Genomic DNA, 13,852 nt, shown 5'->3' on the forward strand with positions numbered 1-13,852 from the left:
ATATATGGGGGACGAAAATTTTGGCACATAAAACTTGAATATGAATTTTTATATCTTTTCAGATAAACCTTGGACATATCATATGAAGATTTTATTACACATGATTTTTTCACATGATTCCCGTGCATGATTCTTGGACAAGTTATACATGGCAGTAATTCCTACGCCGAAGATTAATGATTGGTTCACTTACCATAACTTTGTATTTTATGAGATTACCTTTGTACCCTTACAATATAGTATAAAATAGAGTATAACGCCATATTACACTTAAAACCCTAGTGTCTTATTTTCTTCGTGGTATCAAAGCCATCCTTCTCCAAAGCCTTCTTTGCTCTCTCCCAACTCATTAGCCCTCATCTGTATATGAGGAATCACTGCTTTGTATGACATATCCAAGAATCATGCACGAGAATCATGTGCAGAAATGTTCATCAACCATGTATGACCTATCCATGAATCACGTGCAGGATTATCTGATGAGATATGAAGATACATGCACGAGAATCAAATGCCAAAACCTTCATCTGCCAAGAATCATATGGGAGATTATCTAAAGAGATGAAGAGAGATGCATGAGAATCATGTGCCAAAATCTTTATCTGCTATGTATGACAAGAACTGTATGTCAGAATCTTCATTTCTATTCATAACTTTATCACATGGCCCCCTGACAAATGCACTACCAAGTAGTTGAGGTTTTACAAAAACTCAGATTAATTACACATAACATACATTTCCTCGTTTCAGTCATCTTTTTTTGTTTAAAATATTTACTGATTGACTACATTTCTATTTTGAACTAGCAAGATTTCTAATATTTTATCTTTCAAACAGTTTGTGATCTTAAATTTTCACAAGACAGAAGATTCCTATACTGAAAAAAATAAAGAATGTGGTGTCATTTGAGTGGCAATGAAAATTAACCTTTATTGGATAAAATGATATAAATAATTTTAGCAAACCTACAAAAAAAATGAGAAAACCTATAGGAACCAAATCTTCTAGAGATCACTCCAAATTCGAAAGATTTAAACACAGAAGAATCATAGACAAACAAGAGTTGGAAAAGAATAAACTAAAAAACAAGGCACCTTATCTTGGAAAGATAAAGGAATTAAGAAACATAGAGAGGCTCAGATTCGCCTTTGATCCATCATTCATCTTTTGTAATGACCAAAAACCTCACCCAAAATGGTCTAGCTAGAAGGTTATGAAATATGTCCTTGCCCTGCTATAGCCTCCCAAACAAACAACCGATGTGGGACTAAAACACTCGCACAGATCCCCACATCCTTCTGCTGCAACTCCTCTGCAGCAGTTGTCTATGAAGAAATAGACCATCCCAACTGCCATGCACTGTCACAAAAGGAAAACAGAGAGAGGAGTCGAAAAGAGGCTTCATCATTGCCTCAATAGAGAAGATACAGCAAGATAAAGAGAGGAATGCATTCAAAACAGAGAGGTCTTAAATAACAGCCATGTCATATTGTGGAAGAGGGCAGCTCTTGGTTGCACCAGAGCACCAACTGACCAACTGTTCCTGGTTCCCTCCGTCAAGCCTCATAGCTGAGCAGAAGATTGGGCCGAAAACAGAGCTGTCCAATGAATCAAGCAGCTTGAGCATGTCTCTAGATTCAACTTGAGACAAGCACAAATCAAGTTGGGTTAGAAGCACGAATCAAGTAAAAGACTTGTACGCTCAAAAAAGAGGATTTGATGCCATTTAGATGGTAGTGACAGTTCTGAGAAGAATAAAGACGACAAATATCATTGTGACAAAGCCCTACAAAAACATTATAAATTCCTTGAGCAAAAAAAAAAAAAAATCAACAGAACTCTTCTGATTTGCATGATTTCAAAACACAAATATCATAAAGAAGTATTACTTTAGGAATAAAGAACAGAATAATAAACAAGGTACCTATCTCGGAACATAAAAAGGACAGACACAAGTGGGGAGAGGCTCCGATTCACCTTTGTACCATCATCCCACTTCCGCATTCTTTGTCCACAAATGGCAGTAGAGGTTGTCAGTGGAGTGGCAGGCCATACAAGCTACCTCGCAATAGTCACAAAAGAAAAATACTGGAGGAATCTACAAGAGCTTCATCATCACTGCCTCCAGAGAAAGATAGAGCAAGACATACATAGAGAGAGGTATGGGGTTTAAGAGCTGAGTTCCGACAATCCTCAGTTCATGACCTAGGAGATGACCATCACTATGGAAGGCACTCTGTAGAATTTTTGTTCATCTTATAACAAAGAGGGGGGCAACTTGGGAGAGCACCAAGTCACCAACCCTTATTTATTTCTCCCTGGAGCTTTCATACCTCAACAAATGACATAAAGGCTGCAAATGGGTCAGGTCGAGTCAGGATCCAACTTTGACATGAAGAAAAGAAATAGAAACCCATAAACTACAAATCATTTCAGATAAACATTTTGAACATGGAAAAATTTTGAAAAAAAAAAAGAAAATTCTGAAATAGCAGCGGACAAGTGAACAAGGGCTTAGTTCTAAAAGAAGAAAGATGGGAAGAAGCAGAGGCTCAGATTCACTTTTGGCCCATCAGATATTGCAGTCACATCACTTTTCTCAATGCATGGCTTGCCACTGGTTGCCTGCAAAGCAGCAGACCATCCAAGCAGCCTGCCACCATTGTAAACGGGCATTGCTGCATGGGAAAAACAATGGCCAATATGATGAAGATCCACACAAGTGGAGCCAAGTCAAGCTCTCTCTCCCTTTCCCTCCCTCCCATACATAGCTGGTAGGTTCATCATCACAGCCTTTGGATTCTCCTCAACATCTTTGTGAGACCGTGTGACTTTTAACTGTTGCGATGCCAGTTGGATGGATTTTTCGGATATCTGACCCATCTCTAATCCTAATAGGATCTGTTTGCAATACCCTGTACGATTTGGGAAGGATTTGGAATTTAAAATTTAAACATATTTGGGTTTGGGATTTGCCTCTCAAGTATCTGCTACCTGAACCCTATAAAATATATACATAATAGAAGAACGAGAGGATTTGAACTCCAAATCTTTAGATAGCCTACCGAAAACCTTAACAAATAAGGTACAGTTAACAATTTTTTTTTAAATTGATTGATAATTTATTTATACCCTTTAAATTCTTATATATAAACACCAAACACAAAACCCTAGCCATCGTCTAAGCTTCCCTATTCAGCTGCTCCACACCTCCCACCCGATTGAGAGTCACAAAGGAAAAATTAGAGGAAAACATAGGAAAAATCAACATAAACAAAGGAAAGAAAAACTTAGAAGGTTAGACCTTTTCCCACATAGATTGATCTTTCTTTTCTTTTCGTTTCATTCTCTTTTTCAGAGATCTGTGGGAAAGGAAAGCACCTGAGCAAGATCAGAGGGGTTTCTTAGGTTCCGATTGGGGTTTTCTCTCAAGCATATGGGATTTTGTGCGGGTTGTGGCGATGTGAGTTGGTCCCTTGAGTTTTTGAGAGCTTAATCTTGGTAGAATCATGATATTTTCTGGGGTTTGTGGGATTTTTGATCTAAAGGATTCTTCTTTGGCTCCAAAATTTTCAATTTATGGAGTTCTGTTCTCCTGATCATATGCATATGATACCAAATCCATGATGTGAGACTTGCACTAGGCTAAGTTCCACCTTTCTGAATTGTCATGTGGATGCATGAACAAGGCCTTTCTCATACTATTCAACTCTAAGGTCCAAATGCACGTCATCGTAGCTTTGCACCGGCCACCATAGAACGAGATTGATAGAGACTCAAGGCTCATGGTTTAACATGCCCTTTTCCTTACTTCCTGAACATTAGCTTTGTGAGATAAGAGGTGGTCTAATTGTTTTAAAAGGTTGGGTAGGAATCATGCTCTGAATCAGAGAAACCAATATTTGATTGAGATGGCTGGTGTAATTTTAACTTGTACTTAGTTTAAAAAAAACAATTTCTTCACTTCTTTTTGATGTATATATCAGTCATTACAAATGGGCATCAAAGAAAACAAAGTGGTACTTTTCTAAATTCTGTGTTATTAATGGTTAGCAGTAGCTATGGACATCAAAATCTGTAGGTGTGGCTTTAATAAATTGACATCACAAAATCAGCATAGCATGTTAGTAATCATTTTATTTATTTATTTATGTTATTCTATGTTTTAGGTTAAAATCTTGTGGAACTGGAACACAATTTGCTATGGAATGATTTCCAAAATAACAGTGTCTTTCAACTATCTTTTGATCTTAATTTTCACACAGAAGAGACTTGAATACTGAAAAAAGGGTATTTCTTATCATTTTGGGTGGCAGTGAAATTGAACCTTTTTTTGGAACAAAAACGAAAAGCTAAATATCAATGTAACAAAACCCTGCAAAAAAATGTAAAAAACTCTAAAGTTACTTCATATTTGCATAACTTTATCATAGAAAAATCATAAACATAACAAAATTTCAGAAAAACAGAATAGAGATAAACAGAATACTTATCTTAGAAGATGAAAGGGATGTGAACAAGCAAGTAGAGGCTCAGATTCGCCTTTCATCCATCCTCCCTCCTGAACTATTTCTCAAAAGACTCATTTCAGCAGCGGTTGTCTGTAGACCAACAGACCATCCAAGCTGCCAAGCAATGGTTACCAAAAAGGAAAAGAAAAAGAAAAAAAAAAAACACTGGAGGGGTCTGAAGAGCTTTCATCATCCTTGCCTCCACAAACACAGAGAGGGGTTCAGATTGTATCTTTTGTGTGAAAGAAGGATTCACGCATGCACGCATGCATGCACAGGAGGGGTCTAAAGAGCTTTCATCACACACACACACACACAGATACATGAGGGGTCTAAAGGGCTTTCATCATCACTGCCAACATGCACACACGCACACGCGCACACAAAGACAGACATACAAGAGGGGTCTAAAGAGCTTTCATCATCACTGCCCGTGCATGCATGCACACACACATACAGGAGGGGTCTAAAGAGCTTTCATCCATCACTGCCCGCGCACAGGCGCGCGCGCACACATACACATACAAACATAGATACATACATACATACATACAGGAGGGGTCTAAAGAGCTTTCATCATCACTGCCCGAACACAGACACACACACACACACACACATACATACAGGAGGGGTCTAAAGAGCTTTCATCATCACTGCCCGAACACAGACAGAGAAGGATTAGGGTTTTATCTTTCGCATGAAAGAAGGATTCACCTACCTTGGAGTAAATCCACCATTGGATCACCCACCATGAAGATCTCAAAGCAAGCAATGGATGATTCAACAGCCCCCGGCCGTAGGGGTGAAAGTCGATTGGATAATATCCATCCAAAGCCGTTTTCACGAATCTATCTGGATATGGATGTAAATTAGGGCACCTGACTAATATTTGTATCCATATCTATATCCATCAAAGAAAAACAGATATTGATATGGACTATCAAATCCATATCCAAATATCCAATTCTATCTATAACCTTATTTAATTTTATATAGCACTCATGAACTTTCAAGAAAAATATATAACCACATTAACATGCTATTAATTTGATTTATTATCCACTTAGTAATGACATTGATTCTATAGTTATAAGGCTTAATTATTCAACTTATATCCAAATTTATATCCACACTTTTCATATCCAATTTGTATATATATCCATCTAAAAGAAATATAGGAATGAATTTGTTGCATCCGACTAACATCTGTATCCATATTTGTATTCATCAAATAAAAAAAATATGGATATGGATATACTGATATTCAATCCATATCTCATCCAGTTCAGCCCTAGATGGGTGCGAAGGAATAAGCAACAAAAAGTGGGGCAGCTCGGGGGTTCTGGGTTGTATCTTTTATGCGAAAGAATGATTGATTTTTTTTTTTTGCGACATCAAGATAGATCTCAAAGCACTTCAAACTCTCTTTTTTGCCCAAAAGATACAACCCGAACCCACTCAAGGGGCACCAACCAAGCCACAGACCCTATGTTTATTTCTCAGGCTTTTGTACCTCAACAAACTATTAGAGTTAGGCATTTCATCCAATGATGAGAATGCATACTATGCTCTTGATAGATAGATTGATGATCCATTGAGTTTGACTGGCTGATGGTTGTGATACAGCAAAAGTAAAAGAGCTAGCGAGTATGAGAGGGAAAGTAGAAAGGGAAGGAGCATTGTGAGGGTAACCCAAGTGGAGTTTGCTAAAAGAGTGACGCCATGCGGCTCCCATAAAATACAAATGAACAATCCCGTCGCAACTGGTTGCCTCTTGATCAACAGGCCATCCAAGTTGCAACTTGCATTTTCAGGAATGTTCTTTCTTTGGTTGAGTATTTGAAGGAAAATAGCCTCTGTTAAACAACATGTATTAAGCAATTTACTAGAAAATAATATCAAAAACCACCATACAAACATGATAAACAGAGTAAACTAAATAAAGAAGAAAACATCTAACCTCTTGAAAAAGAGCTCTCTCATTGTACCATGGAAAAGAACCACACCCGAAATATTAAGCAAAAATTTCTTGTCACAGGGAGGAAGAGCAGAAAGGAAGAGCAGGAAGAGCAGAAGATTTCTATTAACTCAGCCTTTTCCCCCATTTAGAGCAAAATCCCTTTTTTAACTTAAAACATAAAATTATCATCGATATGAAATTATAAACTTTCCATAAATAATTATGGACCAATATCAACAGTTATATTTGAGAAAAGAACAGACTTTATAAATTGCGAAAAGAGAAACGTGCCATCGAGACCTAGTATTTGTCTTTCTTTTTTCCTAATTTGGAACGGGTAGAGCTTCAAAATCAAGAGAAAGGCAGCTCTTTTCAAATACACCATTATAACTTACAATACCCGACATGTCCCATCATCGATGTCAGGTCTCATTGACCATGCATCTCGTCTCCAACGGATATATACTTGCCAATCTCGACCATCCTAATCTTTGATGAATTGGATATGCTACATAGACACAAGAACCATATAAATATGGTTCATTTTTGAGTTGTTTTAAACATGGTTAATGAAACTTCATATTTAATCAGAATTAGCTTTCTTTCCTTAGTTTTAATCTTTTTATTTTCTAAAATTCTATAGATCGCATTATTGCCATATTTTTACTATTAAAATACATGGATGAATACTTTGTTGTTGAAATTTCTTGTTTTTATGTACTATAATACTATTGCTTGTCATGAATTGATAAATGCTTTTTGTTCAAGATAACTTGCAATCTGAAATTTTCACGAATAATAAGATTTCTTTTAATGAACCAAAAAATATTTTTATTGCTATTTGAGTGGTAGCAGAAATGAAAATTTTCTTGAAAGATAAGAAAAAAGCAACACCCTGATTAAATAAAAAGCATTAGGTTCAGAGTCCGAATAGGAACAAAATACTAGTATCTCAGGCACTGATCTTATAATGTTATAATGAGCACACACCCTCTTACCAAAGAGCTTCTTAAGAGTCCTGGCCATCCATTTCCAGACTACTTGTCGAACTGAATACGGAAAGAAAGATGCACCGGCACCATATCAATTAAGTTTAGGATTTGCAAAAATTCAGCTTAATTAGACTAAAGTTTCTTTTCCTGTTTTATCTTTTCTTTATGTTGTTTTAAAACATTCACTTCACCTGTTGCCACATTGTATCTTTCATGAATAGTACCTCAAAGACTACTTTCCCATTGACATTTGTTATGGCATGATTTCTAAGGTTCTCTTTCAACCATTTTGTTATCTTAAATTGTTAGAAAGTAAAAGACTTCTATACTCAAAAAAAGAATTTAATGCCAATTGGAATGTAGAGGCAATTCCAAGAAAAATAAAGAAGACAAATATCATTGTGACAAAACCCTACAAAAACATTATAAACTCCTTGATGAAAAAAACTTCAACAGATCACTCCCGATTTGAATGATTTCAAAACAAAAATATCATCAAGAAAAGAATCATTTCAGGAATAATGAACAGAATAATAAAGAGGGTGCTGATCTCAGAACATAAAAAGCATACGGACAAGTGAGAGAGGCTCATATTTACCTTTGATCCGTCATCCCACTTCTGCATTCTTTGTTAACAAATGGCTGTAGAGGTTGTCTGTCGAGTGGCAGACCATACAAGCAACCTCACAATAGTCACAAAAGAAAAATAAGGGAGGAATGTAAAAGAGCTTCATCATCACTGCCTCCAGACAAAAGATAGAGCAAGACATACATAGAGAGAGAGGTATGAGGTTTAAGAGCCGAGTTCGGATGATCTCCAGTTCATTAACTGGTAGACAACCATCACTATCGAGGGAACTATATAGAATTTTAGTTCAGCTTATAACAAAGAGGGGACAACTCAGGGAAGCACCAAATCACCAACCCTAATGTATCTCTCTGGAGCTTTCATACCTCAACAAATGACATAGGGGCTGCAAAAGGGTTGGGTCGACTTGGGATCCAACTTCAACATCAAGAAAAAGATGAAACAGAAACCAAAAAACTACAAATCATTTCAGATAAATATTTTGAACATTGAAAAATTTAAAAACAGTGAAAATTTGAAAAAGTAGTGGAAAAGTGAACAAGGGCTTAGTTCTGAAAAATGAAAGAGCGGGGGAAGATGAGGCTCAGATTCACTTTTGGTCTGTCAGATATTGCACTCACATCACTTTTTTGAATGCATGGCTAGCAGTGGTTATCTGCAAAGCAGCAGACCATCCAAGCTGGCTGCCACCATTGTAAATGAGCATTGCTGCAAACTGGGGGAAACCCAATGGAAAAAAATCAACGAACACAAAGGATAGACAGAAAAAATTGAAAGGTATGACCTTTTCCTACATAGATTGATCATTCTTTTTTCTTGTTGCTTCATTTCTTTTCATTTCATTCTCTTTGTCAGAGATCTGCGAGGAAGGAGAGCATCTGAAGGACATCAGAGGGGATTTCATAGGTTCTGATTGGGCTTTTTTCTCGAGCATATCGGATTTTGTGTGAGTTGTCGTGGTGTGAGTTGGTCCCTTGAGGTTTTGAGAGCTTAATCTTGGTAGAGGCATGATATTTTGTTGGGTTTGGGCTATGTCTGATAGAAAGGATTATTCTTTGGCTCCAAAATTTTCAATTTATGGAGTTCTGTTCTCATGATAATATGAATATGATACCAAATCCATGGTGTGATACTTGCACTAGGCTAAGTTCCACCTTTCTGAACTGTCATGTGGATGCATGAATAAGGCCTTTCTCATGCTATTCAACTCCAAGGTTTCATCATCATTGCCTCGAGAAGAGAGAGCAAGACAAAGATATGAATGCATTTAAACGTAATGTCAAAAATAAGATACCTAGGAGACTAGTTCCCTGTTGAGATTTGCTATGGCATGATTTCCAAAATAACATTGTCTTTCAACCATCTTTTGATCTTAATTTTCCCAGAGAGAAGACTTGTATACTGACAAAAGGGTTTTGGATGGCATCACGGCAGTGAAACCGAACTTTTTTTTCAAAGAACAAAAAAGAATAGCTAAACATCAATGTAACAAAATCCGGTAAAAAAAATGTAAAAAAGTCTAAAGAAGTTACTCCATATTTGCATGACTCTATCATAGAAAAATCATAAACGTAACAAAATTTCGTAAAAAACAGAATAGAGAAATAAACAGGATACTTATCTTAGAAGATGAAAAGGTTGGGAACAAGCAAATAGAGGCTCAGACTCGCCTTTGATCCATCTTTCCTCCTCCTGCACTATTCCTCAAACAAATCATTCCAGTGGTTGTCCGTATACCAAAGAGGAGAGGTATTTTCGCCGTTCAAAATTTCAATTGAAAAAAAATGCACGTTGGAAAGTGGTGGCTACGTGGACCAATCGGGCAAGGCAGTGCACTCCACGTCAGATTTTCTACACCGCCGGCGGTGCACAAAGATTTTTTTTTTTTTTTTTAACTGGATAGGGAGAGTTCAGAACCCACAACAGCATCCTCTTCGATGCCTCCCTCCACCGTTGCCATTGACGGCCGTTCCGTCTTCGCCAAGCTCACTATGGTCAAGGGCATCGGCGTCTCGTCCGCCCACATGTTCATGATCTTCTCTCTCCACCGCCCTCTTCCCGATGTGCTCCCCGTCGAGGAGGGGGATGGGGAAGCTACGGGAAGAACGGGAGCAATATTTGACATTTGGCGGCCTGGGAGAGCTGTGGACTCTTCTTAATGTAGTGTATGTAGATATAGACTCGTATTTCATAGAGTTTTGACTTGTATATTGAAAAAAGGGTTTTGGAAGGCATCATGGCAGTGAAATGGAATTTTTTCTAAGAACAAAAAAGAATAGAGAAATCACAGATGTAACAAAATTTTGAAAAAAAAAACAGAATAGAGAAACAAACAGGATACTTATCTTAGAAGATGAAAAGGTTGGAACAAGCAAGTAGAGGCTCAGACTCGCCTTTGATCCATCTTCCCTCCTCCTGCACTATTCCTCAAACGAATCATTGCAGCAACGGTTGTCTGCAGACCAGCAGACCATCCAAGCAGCCAAGCAATGGTTATCAAAAAGAAGGAAAAAACACCGGAGGGGTCTGAAGAGCTTTCATCATCATTGCCTCCACAAACACCAGAGAGGGTTCCGGTTGTATCTTTCGTGTGAAAGAAGGATTCCCCTTCCTCCACGCGAATCCACCAACGGATCACCGCACAGAACTCAAACCACTCCGACCTCCATCATCCATCCGTCTGAACAGCACTCAAAGCGAGAAGTGAAAGATCCAACGGCCACCGGGGACATCGTAAAAGGGGGCAGTTCGAGGGAGCACCAAGCAAGCCACCGACCCTACGGACTCGATTGGTTCGCGGGAAGTGGAGGGGGGCTTTCATACACAACAAATATTAGAGTTTGGCGTTTCTCCGAACGATGAGAATGCATGTGATGCGCCAGAAAGGACGATTACTGATGCGATTTGATTGGCCGACGGTTGAGATGAAGTAAAAGCAAAAGAGAGATACTGGGCTGATGAGGAGACGAGAGGGAAGACCGGAAGGGAAGGAGCCATTCTGGTGGAGCTTCCGAAATCGAGTCCCATCCATCGATGTCCAGTACCGTTGGCCGCACCCCATATTCCGCGAGGATGGGTACTTACAAATCTTGACCATCCATCACCAAACGGTCATCTTTGATGGATTGCACAAGCTATAGAGACACGAACCGTTTAGATATGGTTCATATTTGAGTTATTTCTGGTGTTTAGGGTTCATGAAACTTTACATTTGATTAGAATTTGCTTTCTTTCCCCTGTTTTAATGTTGTCTTTTCTAAAACATATAGATTTTATTATTTGCATATTTTTATTATGAAAAATATATTGATAAATATATTGTTGTGGAAATTTCTTATCATATAAATTAATAAAAGCTTATGTTTATAGGTGTATATGGGTCGGATCGGATCGAATCGAGTCATGAGTGATCTTGATCCAATCTGGGTCCTTGATTGAATCAGAATATTAGATCCAAATTCAATCCAATTGAAGATCGGATCGGATCCATGATCAAATTTTTTGATCCAATAGGTCATTCGGACCGAATTGGGTCTATGTATAACCTAACCCCGATCCATAAAATATGAGTTCATTTAGATCGGGGTTGGTTTAGATCTGGGTTATAAATAACAAAATCAATAAGTACCAAATAAAGACTGTCATGGCACTGTTTTATATAGCAACATTATCTGAGGACTTACTTTTCTTCAGTGTGTGTTTTTTATTGTTGGCTTTGTAGGAACCTTATCTAGGGTTTCAGGGTTAGATCTTGAAACTTTTTCAAGATCATACAACGGAAGACTAAAATAAATCAAAATTTATTTTCTAAAATCAGAAAATTTCTAGATCTAAGATCCTATTACATGATTATTACATAGCATTAAATCAGAAATTAAAATATATAAATATAGCATGAACTACATGTTGATCATATCAACATGTTTCTATACTACATCTAATGTATGTATTAAACAATAGATCAGATCTATTACCTTGCAAGTTAGACGTTCTAACCTTGTTGATCTGGGCTTGAGGATGATGTTGCAAGCCGCACACGCGTCCGACCTCTAGGAGTCGTCCACACGAGCCCACGAATCTCGATCAGAAGTCCTGCTTCAGGAAATCAGCACAGTATGCTAGTACTGCGCTGATCCTTCTTTGATGGTTGATCAGGTGCCTCCTTCTTCTTGATTTGGACTCTTCCAAAGATGAAAAGTAGAAGGAGGAGTTTCAGATCTGAAACGCTCTCAGTAAACTCAAGATGGAGGAAGGAAAGATATGAAAACAAAAACCCTAGAAGAAGACCCTCTTCTTCTTCACGTTTTTCTCTCTAGACACCCAAACTTGCATCTTTTATATCTCCACGACCCAAAGGTATTTCTCTCTGATTTTTGGATGGCACAAAGGTCTCTCAAATCTCTGACTTCACCTAAAATTTTACGAAGAAACTCATCTTATATAGAGAGATATGATAGAGTCCTTGTCTAGGTCAAACACCTAGTCAAGGCTTATCCAAACATGGCAAGTTAAGGGACGCCCAACTCTTGAGCACCTCCTTCATATTTTCGTGCATGGATCATCAGAAAAGGGTGCACAATATATACCCTAAAAGCAACAAAAATTTCAAAAAAAAATTTGGATAAATTCGGTGCAAAATTGAAAGAGTTTTGGATTTCTAAAACTCTATCTCATAGAATTCGAAATCCAAACTTATTCCTTTTAGATTTGATCCAAACCACCTTCCATGTAAGAAAGAAGAGAGGAGACCTTTTGTGAACGTGGGAGAGATCTGGGAGAGGGCTTTTATCGCATAAAATAAGTGGAGATTGGCGTTGAATAAGAAAGAGGGCGTGGAGAAGGCTTATGTAGCGCAAGGTGTAATCCTAGTCCTACTAGGATTCTGTCTTATGACTTGTTTTAATTTGATTTCCCAAACCAAATCAAATCAAAATTAGATCAACCCAATTAAAATAGGTCTTAACCCAATTAAGAATCTAATTTAATCAGATTAAATTAGATTTAAATCTGATTTAATTTTCTAATCAAATTAGAAATTAGATTGACCCAAGTCCTAGTTGAACTAGGACTAGTTTTTTCTTGCACTTGGCTTATCCAATAAACCAATTGGACTTGATCCAATCAAGCCGAAACTAAATCTAATTAAATCATATTTAATTAGACTTAATCTCAGCCTATTGGCTTAATCAAATTAAGCCAATCAGCAATCGAATTGCTAATAGATCCTCCTGTAACACTTGCACTGGGTTAAATGTCAATCGTATTGATCATTTAACACTAGAACGATTCTTAATCGTTGATCAACCATCCGATCGGATCATGAACTCTAATGTGTGTGACCTCATAGGTCCGAACCTAAGCCGGTAGCATAGGAATAAATTTCTATACCAATCGAAGTGACCATCTAGCAATGGTACCCGACGACTGGATAGGTCGAATGTGTAGAACAACATCCTTAGAACCCATGCGGATATAGTTTTCATATAATTCATCTCCTTGACCAAAATGATCATAGGACACCCCAGAGTTTAACTGTCAACTCTGATCAGGTTGTCTACATTGTATTTCAAAATATCAAATCCATCTGATGGATTACCCTGGCCAAGGTTTTGCTAAATTGAAATACAGCGACTCATTCTTCTCCAACTCTTGGAGTGGTCAATCCCATCTCGATCACACTCTGACTTTGAAAGTACTTGACTGTGCCCAGAAGCCTTCCGTCTCTGAATTAGAAATTCAGTTTGTCCAGTACCAAAGCACAGTGAGTTGCTTGCAAGTCACTGAGGCGATCTCAAGTCTA

At 37.8% G+C, this 13,852-nt stretch overlaps 1 long non-coding RNA gene across 2 annotated transcripts; it reads right to left on the minus strand.

Annotated features, from left to right (window-relative positions):
• Window positions 1-989: 989 nt before the first annotated feature.
• Window positions 990-11,067, minus strand: LOC114914368 (uncharacterized). Of its 2 annotated transcripts, XR_012142750.1 has the most exons (3): window positions 8,062-11,067; window positions 1,925-2,353; window positions 990-1,786 (listed from the first exon to the last, which is right to left on the minus strand). It is a non-coding gene; the product is annotated as an uncharacterized lncRNA (long non-coding RNA). The 2 variants fall into 2 exon arrangements; XR_003801393.2 differs by lacking the exon at window positions 8,062-11,067 and having other exon boundaries at window positions 1,925-8,055.
• Between the last annotated feature and the right edge of the window lie 2,785 nt (window positions 11,068-13,852).

This window comes from Elaeis guineensis, chromosome 7 (genome assembly GCF_000442705.2).
Source record: "Elaeis guineensis isolate ETL-2024a chromosome 7, EG11, whole genome shotgun sequence".
Taxonomy (NCBI): Eukaryota; Viridiplantae; Streptophyta; class Magnoliopsida; order Arecales; family Arecaceae; genus Elaeis; species Elaeis guineensis.